Source organism: Saccopteryx leptura, chromosome 4 (genome assembly GCF_036850995.1).
Source record: "Saccopteryx leptura isolate mSacLep1 chromosome 4, mSacLep1_pri_phased_curated, whole genome shotgun sequence".
Lineage (NCBI taxonomy): Eukaryota > Metazoa > Chordata > Mammalia > Chiroptera > Emballonuridae > Saccopteryx > Saccopteryx leptura.
In genome coordinates this window covers 121,360,494-121,366,493 of record NC_089506.1, presented here as the reverse complement: position 1 = coordinate 121,366,493, position 6,000 = coordinate 121,360,494, and the positions used below count along the sequence as shown (strand labels likewise).

At 52.5% G+C, this 6,000-nt stretch overlaps 1 non-coding gene across 1 annotated transcript; it reads right to left on the bottom strand.

The window, feature by feature from the left end:
• Positions 1–76, bottom strand: TRNAV-CAC (transfer RNA valine (anticodon CAC)). The gene has a single exon. It is a non-coding gene; the product is annotated as a tRNA-Val (tRNA).
• Positions 77–6,000: the final 5,924 nt, after the last annotated feature.

The following is a 6,000-nucleotide window of genomic DNA, read 5'->3' as shown; positions in this document are numbered from 1 at the left end:
TGCCCTGGCCGGGAATCAAACCCGGGACTTCTGCACGTGAGGCCGACGGTCTACCACTGAGCCAGCCGGCCAGGGCTAGCTTTCATTTCTTTAACCCTGCCAGTAAGTCTCCTTTCAGGGCTTGCAGCAAATGACTAATCACAAAGGAATGTCTGATGTCACAAGCCGAAAAGTCCTGGCAAACTTCCATAAAAGACCCTCCTGCCCTGGCCGGTTGGCTCAGCGGTAGAGCGTCGGCCTGGCGTGCGGGGGACCCAGGTTCGATTCCCGGCCAGGGCACATAGGAGAAGCGCCCATTTGCTCTCCCCCCCTTCTTCCTCTCTGTCTCTCTCTTCCCCTCCCGCAGCCAAGGCTCCATTGGAGCAAAGATGGCCCGGGCGCTGGGGATGGCTCCTTGGCCTCTGCCCCAAGCACTAGAGTGGCTCTGGTTGCGGCAGAGCGATGCCCCGGAGGGGCAAAGCATCGCCCCCTGGTGGGCAGAGCATTGCCCCTGGTGGGCGTGCCGGGTGGATCCTGGTCGGGCGCATGCGGGAGTCTGTCTGACTGTCTCTCCCCGTTTCCAGCTTCAGAAAAATACAAAAAAAAAAAAAAAAAAAAAAAAAAGACCCTCCTTGGTCCAGCAGCCAATGTGCTAAATGCCCATGACCCATCTCACTCCTCCTCCCCAAAACCCTTAGAACCCAAGTCCCAGGCTGGGCCTGGCTCAACTCTCCTTGCAAGTCATCCCAGCAGGGTTCCTTTCTTCCTTTCAATAAAGCCTGTTACTCTGGTCTTTTAGGACTCCCATGGATTCCAACAACAACATAACTTTTCATCCTATTTGTCTTTACTGTGGGGAAGGCGTGCCAGAGCAGGGGGCATTCAAATCTCTGTAGCCTCAGAACTTCAAGTGGAGGCTTCGGCAGAGGTCTAGAATGTAAAACAGCAAGAGCTACCTGGCTGGAACTGCGGCAAACTACATGAGGGTCCCCAGAGGGCCCTGCTGGGACAAGGTGGATGCCATTGTGGGCCCCAATGAGGACGCCTAGAGGGAAACGGAATTCCTGTAGAGGCACAGACCCAGAGCACCCTGTCCTGCAAGCTCCTTGGATCAACATCCCCACACACATTTCTTTCCTGGTCGTGTCTCTTGGGCCCTTGGCTGCCTAGAGGTTCTGCCCAGGCTCAGGTGGGTGTCAAGAGAGAAGTGGCTCTAGCTGAGAGGCAGTCAGTCACAGGTGACATCGCCAGTACTCTAACTACAGAACCAGAGATGAGAGGACACCACACGCTCTAACAGTGTGTATCAACTCCGGTAATGTGGAAAAGTGTACCCATAACCACACATTCTGCTTATCCATGTATATATGCTACCTCCCACGATCTGGCACTGTCCGATTCCCATACACGTCCAGCATGTCAGCACCATTGGCAAGGATCTGCAGCCCCTTCCAGGCTCAGCCTTCCCACTCTTGGGTGGCCCAGCACTTCACCAGCCCAGTGAGGTTGTGATTTAAATCTAATTATTGATCTGGTGCAAAGAGGGGAGGTGGAGTAGGTCCTCGGGGCAAGGGAGCAGCAGCACATGTCTTACAAGAAAGAGTCATCATCTTTGAGCAAAAAGAAAGCACTAGCCCTGGCCAGTTGGCTTAGTGGTAGAGCGTCGGCCTGGCGTGCAGAAGTCCTGGGTTCGATTCTGGCCAGGGCACACAGGAGAAGCGCCCATCTGCTTCTCCACCCCTCCCCCTCTCCTTCCTCTCTGTCTCTCTCTTCCCCTCCTGCAGCCAAGGCTCCATTGGAGCAAAGTTGGCCCGGGGGCTGAGGATGGCTCTGTGGCCTCTGCCTCAGGCGCTAGAGTGGCTCTGGTCGCCACAGAGCAACGCCCCGGATGGACAGAGCATCGCCCCCTGGTGGGCATGCCAGGTGGATCCCGTTCGGGCGCATGCAGGAGTCTGTCTGACTGCCTCCCCATTTCCAACTTCAGAAAAATACAAAAGAAAAACAAAACAAAAGAAAGCACTAACCTCTAATGGGCTGGAGGGGCCACACCTGTGAGCATCCAGAAGGCTTGAGGAGAACCTGCTGCTTTGAGATTTTTGAGTGCAGCCACCCAGATATCCCCAGATATCTCAGGGTCCTGCTTCTTCCCAATCAGGATCCTCCTTGGCATAGCAGACTCACTAAGGTTGAGAATTCAATTTCCTTCGGAGCCCGGCTACTTTTATTAAGTATAGTCTTCTCTGTCTTCAGATGAGTTTCCTTGGATACTGACAAGGAGAACCTCTGGCTTTTGTACTGATCCTTTGATTGGTGACTCCTCACCCACAGCCTTTCACTTTCTCCAGTGCAACTACTACCCTCAAGTACGGCCATGGGCTTCCATATCCTTATGCTGCTCCCCTAACCACTCAAAACCCTGAGATGTTTCACCATCACTGCTTGTCTTTCCACTGGTATTCCATCTGTGGGGAAGCTGGTCTTCCCAGAATTGATAAACAGCCTGTACAAGATGGACTCAGTGTGGACAGGTCCAGGCGTCAGATCTATCCATGCATGACTAAGGGAAACAGGCTGGGAATAGTACACATGCGTGCCTGCCTTACATAACTGAAAATGTTACTGGAAGGTCGGTGGATAATGGGGAAAGGTCAGACCCGCAAACTTTGGCTGAGACCACCCACAACCAAGCGTGCCAAAAGAAACTTCCCTGGAGCCCCTTGGAAAACAGCGACTATCTACCAGCCAGTGAGATTTCACCACGTCATATTAGCCCGACTTCCCTAGAGGACCCCTTTAAATATCTCCCACGCGGTTTAATCCTTGTGACTTCCCTGGCCTCCATCTTTCCTCGGGGCCAGGGAACATCGCCAGGGATGCGTGCTCTGTACTCAACAAAGCCTTTTGTTATTCCACACTTTGTGGCTCCGGCCCCTCCCTTTCTTCTCAGCAGGGGAAAAATACCTTACAGTTACCCCCACTTTTTTTTTCTGAAGTGAGAAGCAGGGAGGCAGAGAGACAGACTCCCGCATGCACCCGACCCGGAACCACTGGCATGCCCACTAGGGGGCGATGCTCTGCCCATCTGGGCCATTGCTCTGTTGCAACCGAAGCCATTCTAGCACCTGAAGTGGAGACCATGGAGCCATCCTCAGCGCCCGGGCCAACCTTGCTCCAGTGGAGCCTTGGCTGTGGGAGGGGAAGAGAGAGACAGAGAGGAAGGAGAGGAGGAAGGATGGAGAAGCAGATGGGTGCTTCTGTTTGCCCTGGCTGGGGATCAAACCCAGGACTTCCACACGCAGGGCTGACGCTCTATCGTTGAGCTAGCCAGCCAGGGCACCCCCACTTTTTGTAATCATGGATTGGTGACACTTTTGAGTGATTTTACTATAAAATGCCTGTGCACTATGTCAGGCGGCTGCTGGTTGCTGTTGTCACTGCCATACTGCATTAGGCTGCCGCTGCCAATAAAATATATCCTATCTGCCTAAAGTTCCATGCGTTTTTTTTCCAGCTACCAGTTCTTCACAGCCTTCCATCCCCTGCCTCCGACCTCGGACCTGACACCATCCCAGTTCACTGCCCAGGAAAGTTTTTGTGTGTGTGTGTGTGTGTGTGTGTGTGTGTGTGTGTGTGTGAGAGAGAGAGAGAGACAGAGAGAGGGACAGACAGACAGGAAGGGAGAGAGATGAGAAACATCAATTCTTTGTTGCGGTTCCTTAGTTGCTCATTGATTGCATTCTCATATGTGCCTTGACTGGGGGGGGGGTGCTACAGCAGACCGAGTGACCCGTTGCTCGAGCCAGCGACCTTGGGCTCAAGCTGATGACCTCGGGGTCTTGAACCTGAGTCCTCCACATTCCAGTCCGACGCTCTATCCACTGTGCCACTGCCTGGTCAGGCTGCCCGGGAAAGTTTAACAGTTCCATCACCACAGCCTGCCAAGGTGCAGGAGATTCCACCCACCGCCAATTAGCAGGCAGGTGTCCAGCCCCAGAATTCTCTTTTTAGAGTCCATTCTCTACAATCACACCTGGCACCAATGGTTGTTACAGGCAAGATTCCCCAGGAAATAGACTTTCTGACCCTGAGTTCTGAGTGAAGATGTGTAGTTGGAGTGTGCTCAGGCCAACACCTGTGAGGGAGTGAGGTCAGCAGATGTGGCAGGGAGGAAGTTAAACAGTGAGGATGCAGTTGTAGCAGAGGCTTCAGTTGACCCCAGGAGGAGCTCTGAGGCTGGGTTGGCCCTTCCCAGAGGTCCTGAATGAAGGCGAGAGGGCAGGCTTTATTTCCCCATAGGAGGTCATTGGTGGGGTGAGGCATCCTCTTCCAGTTAAGGGCAATCCTTGGAGAGGGATACAGCTGTGAACCTTGGCAACCACAATTCGGCGACTGGGGAAAGGAGGTCCTCAGACCTGAAGGTGGACTTCAGCCCGAATCCCACAGTACCCACTGCACGCCATCTCCCCAGAGGCTGTCAGCACCCACATTGTAGCAGCCTATCAGCTGAGTGCTGACTCTTCTGCTGAAGATGACACTTAGCTGCTTGACTTCCTGGGGTTTATTTTTAAGCCTACTTTGCATAGATAGGCTGCTTCCCTGCTGGGCTCAGTGGGGCCCATCCTTATTTGGAGTTCAATATCTGCCATTGTACAGAAAAGCATTTCCTCAGGAACCTTCCAGACCTTTCTGGAATGATGTCAAAGGCAAGAAGACATCGCCACCTTCTGGAGAAAGAAGGGACCTACAGTTCCCTGAGCTACTGGAGTCCCTCTGTCCACCCAATAGAAAGATCATGTAAATCCCATGTGTGATTTTCAATTTTCTAATAGCTACAAAGAAACAAGTAAACTTGATCTAAATAATATATTTTATTTAACCTAATATACTATATTGTCATTTCAAAAAATAATCAATATAAAATTATTAATAAGAGTCTGACCAGGCGATGGTGCAGTGGATAGAGCATCAGACTGTGATGCGGAAGAGCCAGGTTCAAAACCCCGAGGTCACTGGCTTGAGCGTGGGCTCATCTGGCTTGAACATGGGCTCACCAGCTTGAGTGTGGGGTCGCTGGCTTGAGCATGGGATCATAGACATGACCCCATAGTCACTGGCTTGAGACCAAGGTTGCTGGCTTTGAGCAAGGGGTCACTCGCTCTGCTGTAGCCCCCCAGTCAAGGCACATATGAGAAAGCAATCAATGAACAACTAAGGAGCTGCAACGAAGAATTGATGCTTCTCATCTCTCTCCCTTCCTGTCTGTCCCTACCTATCCCTCTCTCTGACTCTGTCTCTTTCTAAAATAAAATAATTATTAATAAGATATTTTATAGGCCCTGGCCGGTTGGCTCAGCGGTAGAGCGTCGGCCTGGCGTGCGGGGGACCCAGGTTCGATTCCCGGCCAGGGCACATAGGAGAAGCGCCCATTTGCTTCTCCACCCCCCCCTCCTTCCTCTCTGTCTCTCTCTTCCCCTCCCGCAGCCAAGGCTCCATTGGAGCAAAGATGGCCCGGGCGCTGGGGATGGCTCCTTGGCCTCTGCCCCAGGCGCTAGAGTGGCTCTGGTCGCGGCAGAGCGACGCCCCAGAGGGGCAGAGCATCGCCCCCTGGTGGGCAGAGAGTCGCCCCTGGTGGGCGTGCCGGGTGGATCCCGGTCAGGGGCATGCGGGAGTCTGTCTGACTGTCTCTCCCCGTTTCCAGCTTCAGAAAAATACACAAAAAAAAGATATTTTATATATTTTTTTCACCAAGTCTTCAAAATCCAGTGTATTTTATACTTACAGTACATGTCAATTCAGACCAGCCACAGGTCAAGTGCTCAACAGGCACATGTGGTTAGAGGTCACTGTGATGAGCAGCAAAGATCTAGATGCTAACGGCTAAGAAGAGAGCAACAGTATGTGTGCAGAATAAGTGTTGGTGTATGAGTGATGTGAGCGTGCACATGTGGGTTGAGCTTTCATACCTAAAAAAATGGAGAGCTGGGGACTTGAGGAAAGACAGAGGCATCCCAAAGACTTGAT